General features: G+C 44.8%; 1 protein-coding gene across 4 annotated transcripts in view; it reads left to right on the forward strand.

Annotated features, from left to right (window-relative positions):
• SEMA3F (semaphorin 3F) overlaps positions 1-24,066 on the forward strand; it is a 917,803-nt gene that overhangs the window by 842,794 nt on the left and 50,943 nt on the right. The window lies entirely within an intron of this gene.

Raw genomic sequence — 24,066 nt, forward strand, 5'->3', positions numbered from 1 at the left:
CTCGAGCAAGTCTGCTAAGTCATCACCTGAGGAACCGATTTCCTCACTGTCTCCCTCAGCAAACTCCTTCGGGCATGCCACCCTTAGAACCGGTGGTTATGAAGCTGCCCAAGAAGCATGTCTCCATATCAAGGTGTCATTCTTCCTCATCTTCCTTGGAGACTATAGTCACGCCAAATGTGCCAGATCCTCAGGTCTCAGTTCCACATTTGCAGGCTATGATCCAGACTATTATACATCAGGAGTTTGGTAACATGCTTGCCCAATACACTCCTGCCTCGACTCTGCTTCCTGAAGTCCAGCCTGAGCACTAAGCAGTCAGACAAGAAGTCAAGTCCTTGGCAGTGCCTTGAGCTCAACCTAGTCACTCTGTACAAGGAGTCGAGTCCTTAGGAGTGCCTCGAGCTGAATCTACACATTCTATGCAAGGAGTCAAGTCTTTGCAATCTATACAAGGAGCTGAGTCCTTGCGAGTGCCTCGAGATACCTCGACACAAGGAACTGAGTTCTTTTTGGTGTCTCGACGTCAATCTCCAACTTCCAGCCCTCCTTCCTCACATAAGGCATTGCCCTTTATGAGGCACAGGGCGAGGACTCCTCATCATTCATCTAAGCGGGATCTGACTGATTTGAGGAACAGTTCTCTACATCATCTGTCGAGGCACCCATCAAGGCTTAGGTCTCTTTCTCGAGACAGGTCTCAATTATCCAGGCATAGAGACTCTTTGAGGCCTCCAACTCCTCAGTCAAAAAGATCACCCGAAGAGCCTTACCACTCTCACCATTCAAATTCTTCTCCTGCGAGAGATTCCCTACATTTTCTCAGTGAGTCATCTATACCTGCATATTCAGATCTCAGGTATCAATACTCCAGAGAAGCTTCACCTTTGTTCTCTGCTATGAGAGGTGCCTCGAGATCACCTTCTCCCTCATGAGGCCATCCTTCTTCATATTAGGTATCCTTTTCCAAGTTTCTCTGCCAAATGAGTAAGGATCTGAACATCACTCTGGAATCTGACTCCAAATACTTCACAGAGTGAAATGGTTCTGGTCCCAATACTGCCTCACACACATACTCTGTTGTCTCTGATACAGATGCACCTGGGGGCACCTCCCTAAAAAGAACAGACCACGTCATGTTCCAGGAGATGTCCCTTTATTGAGTCCTTCATTCATTTATATTGCATTATACAAGGGTCAGTTTTTTCAGCATATGACCATAGAAAAAAACATATTTGGTAACAGGATACATAAAAGTAACAAAACTGTAGGAAAGACCATATTTGGTAACAGGATACATTAGAGCAAACATAAGGGGGGGGGGGGTTTAGTGGGAAGTTTCCATCTAAGGTCTAGCAATGTTTCTTATCTCTCTAAAGCACAAGATGTAAGACACAGAGAGAAAATTGCCTTGTAATTTCTTGGCACATACAACCTGTTTTCAGCAGTTCAATCTACAAGGATTATATGTGCCCCTTCAATCCCCTCTGACGTCATGAAAATGACATCATAAGAGCACAGCATGAGCTAGGAGGGAGAGATAGTCCAAATATGTCTCTCGAGGAGGGGGTTCAGGAGCAATTATACGAGTAAGGCAGCACATGAGCAGTCTAAAAAGTACATAAGCAACAAGGATGCAGATAATAATAGAGATTATAACAATAATAAGGTCTTTTACCCATCCCTACATCCAACTAAAGTACTGGTCCCAAGGATTAGATAAACCAGAGTTATGTTTGGGCTCAGCAGAGAGGTCCTCTAATTTCTGAATGGCCATAGTAACCTTTACCCATAGGAACTGTATTGTCAGAAATAAAGGTGCAACAAGATAAAGTACTAGGGAGAATTTTACAGACACCCCCCAATGTGAGCCAGTAACACATATGTATATGTCTTTAGTTTTAGGAATATCACGGAACCAGTCACACTGCCATGCGGCATCAATTGTTGAGCAGTCCTTAATGTCACAGTAGTCAAAGGAGAAGGTGGCCACATGCACACTGCTGGAATTATACCAAAAGGTGGTATGCTGATATCTTTCTGGATTCCAATTGAGGGGCAACCCCCCCCCTTTGGGAGGAAAAGTTCCAGCTTGATGTCGCATTCGCAAAGAGGTGCCTGGGGTGTCGTTTACAGATGGGTACGGGCAGAAAGTTTTGTGGACCCAGGACACATCATCTCTGTAGACAAAGTTGGAGATGATCCATAAAGGAAGAAAAACTAGCAGCAACACTGCTAGAAGGATGATAAAGTTGGTGGAAAGCTGCAGCAAGATCATCATACTGTTCCACTGGAGGTGGTGAGGTCTGCGCAGGGACGGCTTGCTTCTGGGGTTTTAGGTTAACCCTCTTCAAGTGACTTGCGTGGATCCAAACAGGAGACTCCTCAGTGAGTACAGCGGTCCTGGTTGCTGCGATCACAGTGGTGGGAGGTCCAAAGGGGAATTCCGTCTTTCCTATCCTTGGAAAGCTTCTGGACGATGACCACGTCACCAGGCTGGAAAGAGTGGGTAGGAATCTGTGGGAAGAAAGGAGAGGTGCAAGACACGTTTCTTTCAACATGCCCTAACGTTCCTATGAGCTTTCGGACATATTCTTCCTATATCAAGGGGAAATCACTACTCTCAACTATTGAGGGTTATCTTCCCATGGGGCGGGGAAAGGTCTTTCTATGAGAATCTCAAAGGAAGAGTAACCAGTGCGGCTGCATCCTAATTTCAGCTAGAAGAATAAGGAGGAATTTCTTCCAATTTACAAACGAGCCAGCTGTGTCTCTCCTAATTTTGTCCTTAATAGTGCAGTAGCTAAGTCTTTGCATACTCTGGCAGTGAAAGCAGGACCATTATCTGAGGTAATATGTGTGGGGCTAGGGATGATTTCGCGAAGTAGGATATTCACCGCAGTCTGAGCTGTTTCATTTGTGGTGGGAAAAGCTTCAGGCCATCGGGAGAAAACATGTCAACAATAACAAGGGCAGCAAACATGTCAACAATAACAAGGGCATAATCCTATCAGGTCCCGGTGGCATGAGGGGAATCTGTAAGTGTGCAAAAAAGGAGAAGTGGGGTAAGTAAAGTTGGCACTTTATGGGGTATGTTGGGATTAGCACGGAGCATGTATGTCTGTATCAGGGAACGAAAGTCAAGAATGAAAAAATCACTGGCAAGAAGTTGAAATGTAAAGCGAGCACTGCGATGACCAATGACATGATATTGGGCAATGAATAAAGGAGAGCTAGCGACTGGTATACAGGGTTTCCCTTCTTTGCACCAAAGTCCATCCGAAGGGCGGCTTTGGGCACTCGCCAGGTTCCAGGCGTCAAGTTCAGAAGGGGTAACAAAGGATTGAAGTTGGAAAAAAAGAGAGGAAGGGGGAAAAGCAGGAGGGGAAAGAAAAGAAAGGAGAACAGAGGAGGGAGGGGAGTCAAAAGACCAAGGGTCAGAGGAATGGCCATCTTTACCACCAGGGCTCTCAAGCAGGCAGGCATGCCCTGTACTTAAACAGGAGTGACTATTAGAAAAAAAAAAAAAGACAACAGGGTGTAAATTACCACCATGATCTTGTGCCAGGACTCCCGCCATGGTTTCACAATTGTCTCAAGCAAATAGGTGAAACATTTGATTATAATCAGGAAAACCCCGGCCCCGGCTAAAAACCAAAGCACATTTCAAATATCCAAAAGTATCCAACATTTCTTTAGTCCATCTAATAAGATCAGTCATTTCAGGACCCAGGGTCTGTCTCAGAATCTGGTCATAGAAGGAACAATCAGGGATCCATTGGCAGCTGTAACCAATCACACCAAGAAAAGTAAGCAAGTCTTTCTTGGTAGCTTGGCAGGGCAAACCCAGGACAGCAGCAATGCGAGAAGTGCTAATTTTCCTCTGACCATGAGACAGGACAAAACCCAGGTATTCCACCTCAGATTTACATCATTGCAGTTTCTTTCGTGACACCTTGTGACCACACACAGACAACCATTGTAAAAAAAAGTCCAAACTATCAGCCTGAAAGGTCTCCTGAGTTATGGAACATAGAAGGAGGTCATCCACATACAGAGTAGCCCAAAGGACAATGAAGAATACCACAGGGGAGTCAACATAGCCCTGGGGTATTCTACACCTGCTGTTGCAGGAAGATGAAGGCAAATAGGGGCTGAGTAGCCTCATCAACAGGGACAGAAAAAGAACAAAAGCATTATTCAATGACAGAGAAAATAGTGGCTGCAGGTGAAATGGAGAGGAGGGAATGGATGCAGTGGGAATTACCAAAATCAGCAGAAGCCCAGATCGGGGAGTCTAAGGGGATGGGCAAAGGCAGGGACAGAGGACAAATGGACATAAATGACGGGGAAAAAGAAAAAAAACATGCAAGCCTCCGGTATCATCGGAGGCAATGAGGAATTTAGGAGAAAAGAGTGCTGGAATAAAGTAGAGCCTGTATCTGGATGGGCTACAGACAGGGGTGTAGTACGATCAGATTTAGTCAGAATCCCATTAATTCTCATAGAAGGTTCCCCGATAGCGTAAGTAAGTTCTAACAGGAGCTGGTTTGGCAGTCAAAAGTGCTTGTGCTCTAATTCAGACTGCAAACCAGAGGAATGTTTCTTTAAGTCAGAAAGAGTCTAGATAAGCACAGAGAGAATTTATAACTTGCAAATCTTTCTGGCAGACAGCCAGATGGTCAGTGAGAAAAATATTAGCCTTGCTCCGCATAAGAAAGAAAGCCTGTAAAACGGAATTTTTTTTTTTTTTCATATGAGCCAGCACAGCACAACAAGCAACAGAAGTTTCCGAAGGAGGGACTCAAAATATGAGTCAGGGTCAGACTATTTCACGTTCGAGACGGAGCCAAGAAACAATTCTGTTTACAAGCTACGGTAAGAGGAAAGGAAGATTTAGACTGAAAACAGCTATCGAACTCTGCCAGCAATGCATGCCACATTACAGTATTTACTCCCTCTGTGTTAAGCGTATATGGAGGAGGACAAGTGACACAGAGAGATGTGAGCTGGAGGGAGAGTGTCACTCACACGGGCAACATAAGCTTTACAAGTCTCATCTTTCTAGGAGGGGGAGGATCTTTACTACCAATATTGGTCGCCGTACCTTAAGAAGGATATGGCGATAGTCGAGAGAGTTCAGAGGAGAGCGACACGTCTGATAAAAGGTATGGAAAACCTGACATATGCGGAGAGATTGGAGAAGCTGGGTCTATTTTCCCTGGAGAAGAGAAGACTTAGAGGGGATATGATAGAGACTTATAAGATCATGAAGGGCATAGAGAGAGTAGAGAGGGACAGATTCTTCAAACTTTCAAAAAATAAAAGAACAAGAGGGCACTCAGAAAAGTTGATAGGAGACAGATTCAAAACAAATACTAGGAAGTTCTTTTTTACCCAACGTGTGGTGGACACCTGGAATGCGCTTCCAGAGGACGTAATTGGGCAGAGTACAGTACTGGGGTTCAAGAAAGGATTAGACAAATTCCTACTGGAAAAGGGGATAGAGGGGTATAGATAGAAGACTGCGCAGGTCTTGGACCTGTTGGGCCACCGCGTGAGCGGACTACTGGGCACGATGGACCTCGGGTCTGACCCAGCAGAGGCATTTCTTATGTTCTTATGTTCTGTCTGACTCATTACAAAACACAAGATGGCAATGCACAAGTCTCGCTTATCTTACCTTATAAGCAAGACACAATAATATACAATACAAACTTATACTCTATAAACCTTATCTTCTAAGCAATAGAAAACAGAAAAAACGCATTCGCAAAGCTGTTTGTTCCCCACAGACGACAGAGTAGGGCAGGCGTGTCTATGAATAATTTTGTTCTTCCCAAAAGAACGTGTGGCCACTCAAAAGTACTACAGGAGTTCCCATAACTCCAAGAGACTTGCCAAAAGTCTCAAGAGACTTGCCAAAAGTCTCAATATCCAAATAAGGGTTTGGAAGAGGGCAGAGACCCCAGTGAGCATTGAAATTCATACTCACTTAGAGTCTTGGCACCAATCCAATCCCGGACAAGGTCCCCAACCGAAACGGTTCTGGTCCCAATACTGCCTCACACACATACTCTGTTGTCTCTGGTACAGATGCATCTGGGGGCACCTCCCTAGAAAGAACAGACCACGTCATGTTCCAGGAGATGTCCCTTTATTATGAGTCCTTCATTCATTTATATAGCATTATACAAGGGTCAATTTTTTCAGCATATGACCGTAGGAAAAACCATATTTGGTAACAGGATACATAAAAGTAACAAAACTAGGAAAGACCATATTTGGTAACAGGATACATTAGAGCAAACATAAGGGGGGGTTTTAGTGGGAAGTTTCCATCTAAGGTCTAGCAATGTTTCTTATCTCTCTAAAGCACAAGATGTAAGACACAGAGAGAAAATGGCCTTGTAATTTCTTGGCACATACAACCTGTTTTCAGCAGTTCAATCGGGAACAGAAAACTTCTACAAGGAATATATAAGAATTTTATGTGCCCCTTCACAGAGTATTTGGAAGAAATGGGTATGCCTCATCCTCCTAGGAGTCTCTAAACTTGCCCATTAATCAACTTCTTTCTTAAACCTTCAAATGTAATCTTGAGACACCATATTCCATTCATGCTGTGCCAGCGAAGTTGGAATCTCACTACAGGATGGTCCACTGCAGGGGCTTTGAAAAGTCTCAATTATCCCATCAGTCCCCTCTCGTGGAGTCTTCTTTAAAAAGAACCAATCCTGCCAAAGTTTATGCCACTGTCCCCCCTAGAAGAGAGGGCAGAACTATGGACAAGTTTGGCCGTCGCCTGTATCAAAATTCACTTATGGCAACCAGAGTTTTGAATTACAATTTTGTCTTCAGTTCTTATCTCAACACCATGCTTGATTTTGTTAAATATATTCCACAACATCAACTTCCAGAGTTTCAACAGCTGTGTAACACTCTGGCTCAATTATGCATGCATCTTCTTCAATCTTCCTAGAATGCATTTGAACTTTCCTTGAGGGTTACTGCTTTCTCGGTAGCTATGCACTGGCTTGCCTGGCTTAGCACTGTAGACATGGCCCCGAATTTTCAAGATCGTCTGGCCAACATCCCTTGTCAGGACACTGAGTTGTTTGATGATTCTATCGAGGCAGCTACCAAACATTTGTCTGAACGTGAGAAATTGTTTGCTTCCATCATCAGGCCAAAGCCTAAGCCTTCTGCTGCTAAGGGTCCCAGGCCTCTTCCATCATACCAGAGGCATTTTCCTCAGTGGGCAGCTCCTTATTCAAGGGCTCCCCCTAAGAAACAACAGCATCAACAACAAAGGCAGCACAAGACTCAAACTCCTGCTGCACCCAAGACCTCTCAGTCTTTTTGATCATCTAATCCAGAGCATCACCTCAATTGTTCTGCCTCTGTCCTCTCTTCTACCCATTAGGGGTCGTCTCCATCATTTTTACCAACGATGGGAACTCATTATTTCAGACTAGAGAGTTGTGCAGAGACAGAAATCCCACTCATCCCCACCCGTCCCCGCCAAAATCCCACCCATCCCCCGCGAGGAATCCCTCCATCCCCACAAGAAATCCCTCTGTCCCCGCCCATCCCTATAAACTTCAGAAATAGTTATTTCATTTAATTATGCTACTGAATTAAAGGCTCTGGTAGAGACCCATTTACAAATAAGCAAAGAAACTTTATTAATTTGGAAATATTAATTGGGAAGAATACATACTTTGTAAACGGGTTTCTACCAGAGCCTCTAATGTAAATATAAAATATAAATACTTAGCTGATGAGAACCCCCAAGCTGTCAGCTGAGGACTTCCTCTGCAATTTGCTAGGGGTCCCTTTTGCCAAGTTTGGCAGGCAGCAGTAGCGTCCCTGAGTCACAGATGCTGGCATCTCAGTGGCTCATGGATGCTGCCAGTGACTGCTGTGGAGGGGAATTCTGGCCGTCTCTGCTGGCGGTGCTTGGGGATCCCTACCAACCACAGCAAGGGTCAGCAAATACTTCAACACTGTAGAAATAAAACCAGAAATGCATTTCCTTTTCTTTTGAGAGTCCTTGTGTTGAGATCTGCCTGGAGGAAGGACTCGGAACCCATCCTTGAAAAGCTTTTAAGGAGAGTTTCTAACTCACCTTATCCCCGAACGCAGTTTAATCCAGGTACCTCTCCTCCCTTGTAACAAAAAAAAAACCAAAAACCCCAAAACTGTTGTAACTTCACTGGAAATGTCCAGTTAGCTCTTTTGTAATCCGCCTTGAACTGCAAGGTATAGGCGGAATAGAAGTCCCTAATGTAATGTAATTTGCGTCTTTCTAGTAAAGGGCGTCTCAACCACCGCTCCCCCGCTCTACGGAGCACCCAAGTACACCACCTCCGACCAGCCTTTCCACTGCTCACGGGCTACCTCAACTACTGGTTCTTGGAGGACTGCGCCGCCCCCCACGAGCCGGCCAGAGGCGACAGCTACGTGTTCTTCAGCCAGGAAGAGATCTATCCGCTATCCTGCATGTGATTGACGTGAAGCCTTCTCTCCGACGCTAGCTCCGATGTCGGGAGTTAGACTTCCGGTTGGCTACGTGTGTGTGCAGGTAGGAAAAGAAGAGGAGCCTCTCGCCTTTCACTGCCTCCAACCTTGCAGGATCCCTGAGACCATGAAGGGGTCCCCATGGATCCCTGAGACCCGAGGGGGCGTCCCCACGGGATTCCCGTGACCCGAGGGGGTGTCCTTACGGGATTCTTGTGACCCGAGGGGGAACCTATGGTCCTGCGAGATTCCTGTCATGCCCGTTCCCGTGCAGCTCTCTACTTCAGACCTCTGGGTTCATTCAATCATCAAGGAAGTTTACTCTCTTCATTTCATCCAGATTCCTCCCAATCTGCCTCCAAGAGAGTATCCTTCCAATCCATCGCAGACCGCCCTTCTTCTTCAGGAAGCTCATCTCCGTGCTTCATCTCCGTGCCATCGAGAAGGTTCCTCTGGGATTTTACTCGCATTACTTCCTAGTTCCAAAGAAGACAGGCGATCTGCGACCTATTTTGGATCTCTGAGCACTCAACAAATTTCTTATCGGAGAAAATTTTTGAATGCTATCTCTGGCATCCCTATATCCCCTTCTAACATAGAAACATAGAAACATAGAAATAGACGGCAGATAAGGGCCAAGGCCCATCAAGTCTGCCCACCCCAGTGATCCTCACTATCTATCTTTGCGGATAGATCCCACATGTCTATCCCATCTGGCCTTAAAATCCGCCACACTGGTGGCCTCAATAACCCGAAGTGGAAGACTATTCCAGCGATCAACCACCCTTTCAGTGAAGAAGAACTTCCTAGTGTCACTGTGCAGTTTCCCGCCCCTGATTTTCCACGAATGCCCCCTTGTTGCCGCGGGACCCTTGAAGAAGAAGATGTCTTCTTCCACCTTGATGCGGCCCGTGAGATATTTGAATGTCTCGATCATGTCTCCCCTCTCTCGACGCTCCTCGAGTGAGTAGAGCTGCAAATTCCCCAACCGCTCCTCGTACGGGAGCTCCCTGAGTCCCGAGACCATCCTGGTGGCCATTCTCTGGACCGACTCCAGTCTCAGCACATCCTTGCGGTAATGCGGCCTCCAGAATTGCACACAGTACTCCAGGTGCGGTCTCACCATGGATCTATATAGTGGCATAATGACTTCAGGTTTACGGCTGATGAAACTCCTGCGTATGCAACCTATGATTTGCCTTGCTTTGGATGAAGCTTGCTCCACTTGGTTTGCCGACTTCATGTCTTCCCTGACAATCACTCCCAAGTCTCTTTCTGCTACAGTTCTTGTCAGGATCTCGCCATTTAGGGTGTAGATCTTGCATGGATTCTGGCTTCCCAGGTGCATGACTTTGCATTTTTTGGCATTGAAACTGAGTTGCCAGGACCTAGACCAGTGCTCCAGCAGAAGTAAGTCATGCACCATATCGTCTGTCATTGCTTTTTTGTCTGTTGTGCTTTTGCTCACTACATTGCACAGTTTGGCATCATCGGCAAACAATGTTATTTTACCTCGAAGCCCTTCTGTCAGGTCTCTTATATAGATGTTGAACAAGATCGGGCCTAGGACGGAGCCCTGTGGCACTCCACTTATCACCTCCGACATCTCGGAGGGAGTGCCATTCACCATCACCCTCTGAAGCCTACCTCCAAGCCAGTTCCCAACCCATTTTGTTAAAGTGTCGCCCAAACCTAAAGAACTCATCTTGTTCAGCAACCTGCGGTGTGGCACGCTATCAAATGCTTTGCTGAAATCCAGATAGACGATGTCCAGGGACTCACCAACATCCAGCTTCCTCGTCACCCAGTCAAAGAAGCCGATCAGGTTGGATTGGCACGATCTCCCCTTAGTAAATCCATGTTGGCGGGGATCCCGCAGATTCTCCTCGTCCATGATCCTATCCATTTGGTGTTTGATTAGGGTTTCCATTAGTTTGCTCACTATTGAAGTGAGACTCACTGGTCTGTAGTTTGCCATATCCACCCTGGAGCCTTTCTTGTGTAGTGGAATGACGTTAGCCGTCTTCCAGTCCATCGGGACGTTACCTGTACTAAGGGAGAGATTAAAGAGCGCGGATAGTGGTTCCGCCAAGACATCTCCCAACTCCCTGAGTACCCTAGATCAGAACGATTGGTTATGCTCTCTAGATCTCAAAGAGGCTTATGCTCACATTCCCATTCATCCAGCAAGTTCTTCAGATTTCAGGTGGGAAATCATCACGTTCAGTATAGAGTGCTACCCTTTGGCCTAGCATCATCTCCCAGAGTCTTCACCAAGTGCCTGGTGGTGGTAGCAGCAGCTCTGTGAAATCATGATCTGCAGGTTTTTCCATACCTGGATGATTGGCTCATCAAAGATTCAGCATCTCAGGGGCTTCGAAATCAACTTTCCCAAGTCCCAACTACAGCCCTCTCAGACTTTACAACTCATCGGAGCTGTACTGGACACGGTGCAACTCAGAGCATTCCTTCCTCAACAACTCTCATTCAACTCTGCCAAAAAGTATCTTGCCTACCTTCGATTTCAGCAAGACACATGATGGTTCTCCTAGGTCACATGACTTCTACTGTTCACGTGACTCCTTTTGCCAGAGTTCACCTCAGAATTCTTCAGTGGATCCTGGCATCGTAGTGGGTGCAGGCTTTCGACTCACTCTCTCAACACATTACAGTGACTCATTTGTTGAAACAGTCTCTCCACTGGTGGATGCTCTCTTCCAATCTCTCCAGAGGTTTACTGTTTCAAACACCCCCTCATCAGAAGGTCCTCACCACAGATTCTTCGACCTACACTTGTGGGGGCTCATCTCGATGGTCTCTGTACTGAAGGCCATTGGTCCAGCACAGATCATCAGTGTCATATCAATCTGTTGGAACTCAGAGCGATCTTCAAGGCTCTCAAAGCTTTTCAGCATCTTCATGATCAAATAGTTCTCACTCGTACATATAACCAAGTTGCTATGTACTACGTCAACAAGCAGGGAGGAACAGGATCGCTCCCTCTTTGCCAGAAAGTTCAAGGTTTGGATTTGGGCAATCCTTCACAACACCTTTCTAAAAGCGGTCTACATTCAAGCCGAGACAAACAGAGTCAGAGGTCTCTACTTCATCCCAACCTGCAGTCTTTACACCTGGCAGCTTGGTACCTCTCAACCTAACTGCCACTCTACAGTTTTCTAAATCTGTACAGGGCATTTTAGAGGCTTCCAGGAAGCCTACCACTAGACAATGTTACAACCAGAAATGGATTAGATTTTCTGCTTGGTGCACCATTCATCACAAGGAGCCTCAGTCTACCTCCTTGTCTTCAGTTTTGGATTACCTGTTGCATTTATCTTAATCAAGCCTCAAATCCACATCCATTAGAGTCCATCGCAGTGCAATTGATGCTTTTCATCAGCCTATCGAAGAGAAACCCCTCTCTGCTCATCCTGTGGTTTCCAGATTTATGAAAGGACTTTTCAATGTCAAGCCACCTCTCAAAGCATGTTGTTCTTGCTCAATTGATGAAGCCTTCTTTTGAACCAATGGCTTCGGCTCATCTCAAATATCTCACTTGGAAAGTGGTTTTTCTCAATGCTCTCACGTCTGCTCGCAGAGTCAGTGAGCTTCAAGCTTTAGTAGTATTCCATCCTGACAAGGTGGTCCTCTGTACTCATCCTAAATTCTTACCTAAAGTGGTTTCAGAATTTCATCTCAATTAATCCATTGTACTTCCAGTGTTTTTTCCAAAGCCTCATTCTCATCCTGGAGAATCAGCTCTTCATTCTCTGGACTATAAGCATGCTTTGGCTTTCTACTTGCAAGGGCTAAGCCACACAGATCTGCTCTTCAACTTTTTCTCTCCTTTCATCCAAACAAGTTGGGACATCTGATTTCCAAGCGCACCATCTCCAACTGGTTGGCTGCTTGCATTTCTTTCTGCTATGCTCAGGCTAGACTGCATCACAGCCCATAAAGTCAGAGCCATGGCGGCATCAGTAGCTTTCCTTAGATCTACTTCTATTGAGGAAATCTGCAAAGCTGCCACTTGGTCCTCAGTTCATACTTTCATTTCTCAGTATTGTCTGGATTCTTTTCCATATGGGATGGCCATTTTGGCCAAGCAGTTTTACAAAATTTATTCTCCTAAATTGCCAACACTCCCACCATTCCATTCTGGTTAGCTCGGAGGTCACCCATATGTGAGAATATGCTGCCTGCTTTTCCTGGGATAAAGCACAGTTACTTACAATAACAGGTGTTATCCAGGGACAGCAGGCAGATATTATCACGACCCACCCACCTTCCCTGGTTGGCTTCTTAGCTAGCTATCTGAACTGAGGAGGCATGCCCTACTTTGGGCGGGAAGGCACTTGCACATGCACGGTGCGGCAGTCACAAACTTTCTAAAGTTTTACAAGCAAGTCTGCTTGCGAGACTGTCTGCATCGGGGCTCCTCAACTGCCATTACAATTACACTGACAAACCCTTACAAAATACAGAACAAGAGATCACGAATTAGATATACAAAAATGTAAACAAAATTTGAACTGCAACACTGGAGAAATAAAACAAATGCATTTCCTTTTCTAGTGATATCTGCTATGTACATTTCCCAAAGCTAACATACTCCATTTAAAATATTCAAAATGAAATGTTTTTTCTACTTTTGTTGTCTGGATATTTTATTCTTCTATCATATTGGTTCCAGTTTCTCTTTTCTGCTTTCCTGTCTTTCTTCTTCTAATTCTCCTTCTGGCGACTTCTATCAATTTGTCTTGTCTTTGCTCTCATTCCATTTCCTTGCCACACCTGCCTCTGATATATTGACCTTTCCACTTTAGCTCTCTCCTTTCTTTTTTTTTCTACTTCTCTGTCCACTCAAATTTCACCCTCTTTCTAACCCTTTCCTTCTTACTTTTTTGATACATATTAAGTTTTCATCATCTTTCACCCATTAGCTTTTCCATTCCCCATCTCACTCCTTTCCCCTCCATCTTCATTACCATATTTCTACCCCCTTTAAATACTATCATTCATTTCTTTGTCATCCCCGTACTTGGCCTCTCCCACATGGTTTCCACCATATCCCGTGTCTCCTTCCCTCCACCCTTCTAGTTCAGCATCTGCACCGCTATCTTCCCTCCCCATCCTTGTTTCCCAACATGTCCCTGTCATTCCATTCCACTTCCCCAGCATCTTTCTCTATGTTCTCTCTCCCCTTCAGCCCCCTCCCCAGTGGGCCAGCATGTCTGCCTCTTTCTTCCCTCCCCCTCTTGTGCATCTTTCCTTCCCTCGCCTTTAATCCAATTTACAATATCTCTCACTCTCTCTTCCCTCTCTCCCATTGTCCACATTCTCCCCATCTTGTGCCTTAGTCTAACATCTTTCCATCTCTTCTTCTCTCCCTCTGTGCATCTCCTCTATCCCCATATTCAACATTTTCCCCTCTCTCATCCCTTCCTTCCCTCCATTGCCATGTTCAGCATTTCCCTCCCCCTTCAACGTCCAACACCTGCAGCCAGAGAGGAGCGAGCAGGAAGGAGGGGAGAAAGAAGGAAGACAGCCAAAGAGAAAAGAAGCCAGAGTATGCTAAGAGGAGCGGGAAGCCAGGGGCAGCGGTGAGAGTAAGCTCCACCCACCCCCACTGAGTCATCACCCGAACTCCCCCTTAAAAGGGGTGGAGCCAATGGCGCACGCGGTACCGAGCTAAGAAGGAGACAGCCAGAGAGGAGTGAGCAGGCAGGAGGGGAGAAAGAAGGAAGACAGCCAGAGAGAAACGAGCAGGCAGGAGGGGAGAAAAGAAGCCTGAGAGTACACTAAGAGTAGCGGGAAGCCAGGAGCAGCGGCGAGAGTAATCTCCACACACCCCCACCGCGCCAGGGAAGCGAGAAATTTCAAACCGTTCTTCAGGTATGTTAAAGGGAAGCAGACGGCTAGGGAGGAGGTGGGACCGCTGGATGACAGAGATAGAAAAGGAGTAGTGAAGGAGGTGGCGGATAGACTAAACATGTTCTTTTCGTCAGTATTTACAAAGGAGGACATATCCAACATGCTGGAACCTGAAAAAAATCTTCTCAGAAAGCAGAAAAATTAACATCAGTGGAGGTAAGCCTCGAAGACGTGAATAGGCAGATAGATTAAAAACTGACAAATCTCCGGGCCCGGACAGAATCCACCCTAGGGTTTTGAAGGAACTAAAGGAGGAAATAGCGGAACTACTCGCTGAAAATCACTCGCTGAAAATCAGGGGAGGGAAATTTCAAGGTGATGCTAGGAAGTACTTCTTCATCGAAAGGGTGGTTGATCATTGGAATGAGCTGCCTCAGCAGGTGATTGAGGCCAACAGCGTGTCAGATTTTAAGAGAAAATGGGATATTCATGTGGGATCTATAGGGGAGTAAGAATCAGGGAGTGGGTCATTGGTATGGGCAGACTCGATGGGCTATGGCCCTTTTCTGCCGTCAATTTCTATGTTTCTATGTTACTACAGCGTGTTTGTAATCTATTCCTGAATACAGGCGTGATCCCGGAGGATTGGAAGATAGCAAATGTTACGCCCATCTTTAAAAAAGGATCGAGAGGTGACTCGGGGAACTACAGACCGGTTAGTTTGACTTTGGTTCCAGGGAAGATGGCGGAAGTGCTGATAAAAGACAGCATCGATGAGCATCTAGAAAGAAATAAACTGATGAAAACAAGCCAGCATGGCTTCTGCAAGGGAAGATCGTGCCTAACGAACTTATTGCACTTCTTCGAAGGAATTAGCAAACAAATGGATAAAGTGGACTCCATAGACATCGTATACTTAGATTTCCAAAAAGCCTTTGACAAGGTACCCCATGAACGCCTACTATGGAAACTGAAGAACCATGGGGTGGAAGGAGACGTATTATAGATGGATCAAAAATTGGTTGGCGGGTAGGAAGCAAAGGATAGGAGTGAAGGTCCACTACTCTGACTGGAGGAGGGTCACGAGTGGTGTTCTTCAGGGGTCGGTACTCGGACCGCTGCTGTTCAATGTATTTATAAACGATCTAGAAACAGGGACGAAGTGCAAAGTAATAAAATTCGCAGACGACACCAAACTATTTAGTGGAGTTGGGACAAAAGAGGACTGTGAAGACCTGAACAAACTAGAAGAGAGGGCGATGAGATGGCAGATGAAGTTTAATGTAAAGTCTTGCATGTGGGAAACAGAAACCTGAAGTACAGCTACACGATGGGAGGGCTGGTAATGGGTGAAAGTACCCTAGAAAAGGACTTGGGGGTAATAGTGGACAAGACAAGCTGTCGGCACAGTGTGCAGCGGCTTCAAAGAAGGTGAATAGAATGCTAGGTATTATCAAGAAAGGTATTACAGCCAGAACGAAAGAGGTTATCCTGCTATTGTATCGGGCAATGGTGCGCCCGCATCTAGAGTACTGCGTCCAATATTGGTCGCCGTACTTCAAGAAAGACATGGCACTACTCGAGAGGGTTCAGAAAAGAGCGACGGTGATTGATAAAAGGTATGGAAAACCTTTCTTATGCTGAAAGACTAGAGAAACTGGGACTCTTTTCCCTGGAAAAGCGAAGGCTTAGAGGGGACAAGATAGAGACATACAAGATCATGAAGGGCATAGAGAATGTGGAGAGGGACAGATTCTTCAAACTTTCGAAAACTACAAGAACGAGAGGGCATTCAGAAAAATTAAAAGGGGACAGATTCAGAACCAATGCTAGGAAATTCTTCTTCACCCAAAGGGTGGTAGACACCTGGAATGCACTTCCAGAGGGAGTGATAGGACAGAGCACGATATTGGGGTTCAAGAAAGGATTGGATAATTTCCTGAAGGAAAAAGGGATAGAAGGGTATAGATAGAGAAATACTATACAGGTCCTGGACCTGATGGACCGCCACTTGGGCGGACTGCTGGGCATGATGGACCTCTGGTCTGACCCAGCAGAGACAATGCTCATGTTCTTATATAGACAAAAGCACAATCAGCAGAAGAAAAGAGGTGTTGATGCCCCTTTACAAGTCATTGGTGAGGTCCCACCTGGAGTATTGTGTTCAGTTTTGGAGGCTATATTTGGCTAAGGATTAGTCACCATCAAACAAAGACTAATTACTGTCATCGTGTTCCCAATCATGACATATGGCTGCGAGACATGGACACTCACAAAAGTAGATAAAAGAAAAATTCTATGAATCCCATGTACAGCTAGGATCATCAACAAAGGTTCTTGATCATATAAACCTAGAGTTGTCCCTGGAAGGCAAGATTACCAAACTGACCTATTTTGGACACGTGATGAGGGCAAATTCACTAGAAAAGGAGGTGCTACTCAGAATAGTCAGTGGTAAAAAGGAAGCAGGGGAGACCAAAGGTCCATTGGCTGATTATCATCAAGAATGACACAGGAATGAACATCAAGCAATTAATTGAAAGAAGCCATGGAAAACAGGGAAGCATGGCGAGGACTGGCCTACAAAGTATCCAAGGGTCAGACACAACTAATAGATAGTAGTAGTAATAGTAATAAGAAGATTTGAAGCAGTGCAGAAGAAGGCTACAAAAACAGTCTGGTTTGTGCCAAAAGACATATGAGAAGAGACTGGAAAACCTGAATATGTACAGTATACTCTAGAGAAGAGGAATGATAGGAGTGATATGATACAGATGTTTAAATACTTGAAAGGTATTAATATAGAACCAAATCTTTTCCAGAGATAGGTAAATGGGTATAAATTGAGGTTGTGGAGTGGTAGACTTAGGACTATTAGGAAATTCTTTTTCATGGAGAAGGTGGTTGATGCCTCAAATGCGCTCCTAAGAGAGGTGGTGGGGATGAAAATGGTGATGGACACAGTAGATCACTACTTAGAAAATGAATTGTATAAATTAAAGAACTAAGGCCAGTACTAGGCAGTTTTGCATGGTCTGTGCCCCATATATGGCAATTTGGGTTACAATGGGCTGGGGAGGACTTCAGTGGGAACTCCAGTAATTTGGTGCTGGACAGATTTTTATGGTCTACATCCCGTAAATGATAAGAGGGTTCGGATAGGCTGGAGTGAGCTTCAACGGCAACTACAGTAGTTGGAACCTAAGGACAGTACCGGGGACTTTTATGGTCTATGACCCAGTAATATCAAAGATAGTATGGGCCATCATTTACTACTGTATGTTACTGTTGGAGAAGAAGATCCATCAAGCCCAGTATCCTGTTTTCAACCATGGCCAACACAGGTCCCAAGTACCTAGCTAGATCCCAAACAGTAAAACAGCTTTTATTCTGCTTATCCTAGGAGTAAGCAGTGGATTTCCCCAAGCAAGCTCAATAATGGTCTATGTACTTCTCTTATAAGAAATTATCCAAACCTTTATTAAACTCTGCTAAGCTAAATGATTTCACCACATACTTCAGCAATGAATTCCAGAGTTTAATTACACGTTGTGTGAAGAAATATTTTCTCCGCTTTTTATAAGTCTATTACTTCATCATATGCCCCCTAATCCTAATATTTTGAACCAAGTAAACTAGCGATTCACATCTCCCCTTTCCACTCAGTATTTCATAGATCTCTATCATATTTCCACAGAGCCATCTCATCTCCAAACTGAAGAGCCCTATCTACTTTTCCTTTCCTGATTGGGAAGTTGTTTCATCCCTTTTATAATTTTTGTAGGCCTTCTCTGTACCTTTTCTAATTACGCTTTATCTTGAGATATGGCAACCAGAATTGCACATAGTATTCAAGGTGCAGCTGGACCATTGATAGAGGTTTGGATAGAGTAATACAAGGGCATTCTAACATTTTCATCTTTGTCATCATCTGCCAATGAAGGCTTCTCAATATCAGAATTGTTTTTTCATATCTTTTTGACAGAAAAATTAGTCTAGCTGAGGTGTTTCAAAATAAATACTTGCAAACATCAATCTAGTCAACAATTTGTCAGAGGCTCCACTATAAAGAGAATTACAGTAATTCAATAAGGTCATTGTATGAATTGGGATAGCACTCTGAAATAACAAGGACGCAATGGTTCAAAGATCAAGGTCTCAATCGCCTATCAACATTCTAGGCGATGTAAAACACAATATAATTTTATTTATTTATTTATTTTTTTAAAAAGGAGGGAATACAAATTTAAAATATTTAACAAATACTAAGACAGACAAAATACAACAAACAAGAGACAAAAGGCCAGGGGGGAGAACTATAATATAATCAGAGAAGAACACAATTATGGATAATACAAAAGGGAGGGGAAAAGGCTGTTCAGTGCTGCCATTACAGAATCAGAAGAGAAGCTATAAGTCAATGAACAAAAGCGTCTTTATATAAGCTTTTCAGAGCTCCTTTAAATGTATCAATATTTGATTCTTCCCTGAGATTGGGTGATGGAGAGTTCCAAATTAGTGGCGCTGTTCAGTGGCGTACCTAGGGTATGTGGCACCCGGGGCCCATCATTTTTTGACACCCCCCCCCCCCCCCCCCATGTAAAAATTTTTTTTTTTTTTTTTTTTGCAATAACCATGAAATGGAATAAATGGTCAGAATAGAAACAGGCAGTGAAAATTTTCTTATATTCCAAATATAACATAACATAAATTATGTCTGAATTGTCATGACATCAGAAGTACATATGGAGTAGTTGCAGGTGATGCTTGGGACAGTTCTGATTGTGTTCGGTTTTATGTGTTTTTTGAATAGAAGGGTTTTTATTTCTTTTTGAAGGTTTTGCAGTCTGTGGTCGATGTCAATTGGTTGTAGAGTTGGGGGTCGAGTGTTGCAGCTCGAATGGCTAGGAGGTTGTCGAACAGTTTTTTTCTTTTGACGTTTTTGGTTGGAGGGTGTGTGAATGGTGCGTGAGTTCTCCTATGTCTGTTTGAAGTGGATTGAATTATTTAGCTGAAGAAATTAGTTACCCCCTCATCCCACACACATTAATTCTCTTCCATTTTTGTTCCCATTATAAAAAACACTGATAAGTTCCCAGAAAAAAAATACATTAAAATAAGAAGTGAAAACAAAGGCCCCTACAGATGAGAACATAACATAAGAATAGCCTAACTGGGTCAGACCAATGGTCCATCATGCCCAGTAGCCCATTCTCATGGTAGCCAATCCAGGATACTAATACCTGGTCAAAACCCAAAGAGTAGCAACATTCCATGCTACCGATCCAGGGCAAGCAGACACTTCCCCCATGTCTTAATAACAGATTATGGACTTTTCCTCCAGGAATTTGTCCAAATCTTTCTTAAAACCAGCTACACTATCTGCTTTTACCATAACTTCTGGCCACTTCATTTTTAAGTTTAGATCTTTCCTTTCAAACAGAGACCTTGCTAGATGTCAAATACAGCACAAGGTAACTTCACATGGACTTAGCTGTGCAGGAAATGTGAATCTCCTCATACACCCACCATATAGTGCAAAAATGTGCAAAGGTCTGTTTTTTTTCTTTCGATCACTACATAGCCTAATGCCACACAAGCAGCGCTGTTAAAAACATATTCTGTAGGTCAATGCTAAGGATAACAAAGTTTCCTTCCTTGGACCAGAAGGAGATACTGATAAACCACAGGAAGAGATCCCAAAACAACACCCAAAGACCCACTCAGTGTGTGAACCAGTTGAGTGGAGTGGACTAACTGGGGGGTGGAAATGGGCCCGGAGTTTGCTCAGCAGAATTTCCCAGACCACCTCTTCCTCTCAATACATTGACAAGCTGCCACCACCACCACTAGAAACACCTCACTGGGTAGGCCAGCTATGCTATAAACTTTATAAAACACATTATTATATTTTCTTATAAAGCACATATTTTAACTGAACTCTCTGACATCCTCAGCCTTTCCATTCACAAAAATAGAAGGAAGAAAAGTTCCCATTTCCTGCTGTTTCATGTCCCCGGCCTATACAATATTTTTTTTCTGCAGACCTTTCAAAAGTCTGACCAAATCCTCGTTTTACTTGCATTATAAAGTACTGAGGATGCCATCTCTCCCCAATCCCAGGTCCTAAAGTCTAAGACAGTAGCGCAAACTAATGCTGCCAGATTCAGGAAAAAAAATTTCGATTCGATTCAGCCTATTGAATTGGTTTTTCAATTCGATTTTCCTGCCCAGTTGGGTGATTTTTTTCAAAACTCCTGGTGGGTTTTATAGCTTTTTCACCCCCTTTTTCTTCTCCTAACCACACTGGCGCTGTGGTGTAAATAAAATAAAGAAACAAAAAGGACTTTTCCTCTCTCTGTTAAATCCTAGCTCACGTTTGCAGTCCAACACCAGCTCTATCAGGATACACATTTCAAATCTGACATATTATAATCACAAAACAGAAAATAAAATTAATTTTTCTACCTTTTGTTGTCTGGTTATATTTCAAATCTTGTTGGTCCAAGGCTCTGGTTTTCTTCTGATAACTTGCTTGCCAGGGTCTCCTTCTTTCTTCTTTCTGCATGCTAACCATCCATCTGCCAACTCTGTCCTCCCTTTCCATTTCCCTTCCCTCCCCAGGAAGTCTGGTATCTTTCCTTTTTTTCATCTCCCTCCACAGATCCACCTTTTCTTAACTACCCTTTCATCCGGCATCTCTCCCTCCTTCCCCACCACCCCAGAGTCCACCATCTCTCCCTTTCTTTTCCCAATTACCCTCCTATCCAGTATCTCTATCCCTCCTCCACACCATCCCTTGTGTCCAATTTCTCTCCCTTTCAGTTCCTTCCCTCCCTAAATCCCATGGTCTATCATTTCTCTCCCTCTCCTCTATTTTCAGACCCATTATTTCTTCATCCCCCCCCCAAAGTTTGGCATATGCACGTCTCTTTGAACACCCCCTTCCCTCCGTGTACTTCTAAACCAGGGTCCCTCCCAAAGGCCTGTCCCCCCTTAAAGGTCTGCCTGTCCCCCCTTGAAGGCCTGTCCCACCCCCTTGTAGGCCTGTCCCCCCCCTTGAAGGCCTGTCCTCCCACCTTGAAGACCTGCCTGCCTGTCTACCCCCCGAAGGCCTGCACCCCCCCGAAGGCCTGCACCCCCCTGAAGGCCTGTCCCACCCCCTTGTAGGCCTGTCCCCCCCTTGTAGGCCTGTCCCCCCCTTGAAGGCCTGCCTGCCTGTCCCCCCCTTGAAGGCCTGTCCCCCCTTGAAGGCCTGTCCCCCCCCGAAGTCCTGCACCCCCCCTGAAGGCCTGTCCCACCCCCTTGTAGGCCTGCCCACCCCCTTGTAGGCCTGTCCCCCCTTGAAGGCCTGCCTGCCCCCCCTTGAAGGCCTGTCCCTCCCCCTTGAAGGTCTGCACACCCCCCCCGAAGGCCTGTCCCCCCCCTTGAAGGCCTGCCTGCCTGTCACCCCCCTCCCCCTTGAATGCCTGCCTGCCCACCCGCCCCACCCCGAAGGACCGCTCGCCCCCCTGGCCTCCCCGCACCACCTATGAAGCAGCACTACCTATGCTCCCGGCCTTGCCGTTCAGTCCCCACCACCACCACCACCTCCGAAGGACCGCTCGCCCCACTGACCTTCCTGCACCACCTATGAAGCAGCCGCAGCAGGATCGCAACGTCAGCTATCCCTGCGCTGCTTAGGCGCTGCTTCCTGCGTCGCGTTCCCGCCCCTCCTCTGATGTCAGAGGAGGGGCGGGACCGCGGCGCAGGAAGCAGCGCCCAAGCAGCTCAGAGATAGCTGACCTCGCGATCCTGCTGCTTGCTGCTTCACAGGTGGTGCAGGAAGGTCAGTGGGGCGAGCGGTCCTTCGGGGGTGTGGGGGGACTGAATGGCAAGGCCGGGAGCACCCCTTCAGGGCTGGTACCCAGGGCGGACCGCCCCTTCAGCCCCCCCCCCCTTGGTACGCCACTGGCGCTGTTACTGCAAATGAAGTTGAACGAATCATATGAAAGGTCTTGAGTAAATTTTGAGTAAATTTGAAGAGTAAATTTGAGTAAATTTGAAGAATTTGAATAAATTTGAGTAAATTTGAAGAGTAAATTTTGAGAAGAAGATCTTAGATTTCTAGAGAGGGTAATTTGTCAATGAAGGCTGTCTGGCTGTCTAGAAAAGAGTGTTTTAAAAGTAAGTAAGGCAATTTTAAAAGTGATGCGGTGAGAAATAGGGAGCCAATGAGCGTTTTTAAGAAGATGGATAAAAATCAAATTTTAGGGAATTAGTAATGATTTTGATGGAAGTATTTTGAATAAATTGTAGGGATCTAATTTTCTTTAGCAACAATCCTTTGTGCAGGGAGTTACAATAATCAATTTTGGCAATTACTAGTGAATGGATTAGGATGTTTAATGAGGAGGGCTCCAAGACACTGGAAAGAGACCAAATCATACGAAGTTTGTGAAAACAGTTTTTGACAACAGCACTAATTTGTTAATGGAAGTTGAGATCAATGGATTTTAATTGTCTTAAACAAAATAAAAATTCTCTTGATAAAACATTCAGATAACATTTAGAATTAAACATTGGATCAATTATAATACCAAGAATCCATCTGTATTCTCAATGTCTACTATGACATGGTCCTCTAGAATATGCCTATAATAGCACAACCTGTTTTGCAGGGGAAAATTATGTCTTTTACAGGCTGATTGCTGTTTTGGGTTTTCATTTTGATAGAACATTAACATCTTCATCACAGATTAGTTGTTTGTTTGTTTTTTATGTGTGTTTGTATGGTCTTGTTTTTATCAATTTCTTTAAAATCTTTAGCCAAGGTAGTTCATATACTAATTGCCAGTCACTTAATGTATTACAATTCTTTATATCATGATTTAATGAATAAAAGATTGCAGTTAGTCAAAATACTGCTTCTCAGGAAATAAAAAGTTTGACCATATTACATCTATGGCTTCCAGTTGAGGCCAGAATTTCTTTTAAGGTATTATGTTTGGTCTTTAAGGCTTTATCTTTCAATTACACTGGTAGATTATGTTCCTCAGCCATGCTTGTACTCTTCTCAATGGAGCTCAGTTAAACAGGCTTGGGCAGAAAGCAGGAGGCAGGAAAGGAGAAGGAGAGAAAAGTAGAGAAGAGAACAGGAGAGGGGAAGGAGAAGGAGAGAGCAAGGGGCAGGAGAGAGCAAGGAGCATTGGCGAGAGGTAGCTCCGCCTACCACCCAACGTCATCCACCAGAGCTCCTCCTTAAAAGGGGAGGGGCCAACAGCACTCAGCTGTTTAGCGTGCGTTAAAGGCGTTCACCTTAACAAGAGCTCCTTTGCAAAGGGCCTTAAGAAGGTACGAGCAAAGAAGAAACACTAAGGAAGGACACCTACACAGTCAAATACCACAAGGGCAATAGGACAGACAAACAGTAGATAAACAAACACAGTAGTAGCAGAGGGCAATGACAGCAGACACACAAGCAACAGAGGTACCAGGTTTAAAATCAAGAAAAGGACTTCACTGTAACACCAAGGATGCTACACAGATTCCTACACAAGGAGAAGCCACTTCAGATGACAGACTAGCAAGCGGACAGCAATGGATGCAGCAGACAGAAGCAGGATGTTGAGCTACCCAGTTTTCTGCACATTTTTCCATATGTGTGACTACCTCCCCTCTTGGAGGCGG

The sequence above is a fragment of the Geotrypetes seraphini genome, chromosome 17, assembly GCF_902459505.1.
Source record: "Geotrypetes seraphini chromosome 17, aGeoSer1.1, whole genome shotgun sequence".
In the NCBI taxonomy this organism is placed as follows: Eukaryota; Metazoa; Chordata; class Amphibia; order Gymnophiona; family Dermophiidae; genus Geotrypetes; species Geotrypetes seraphini.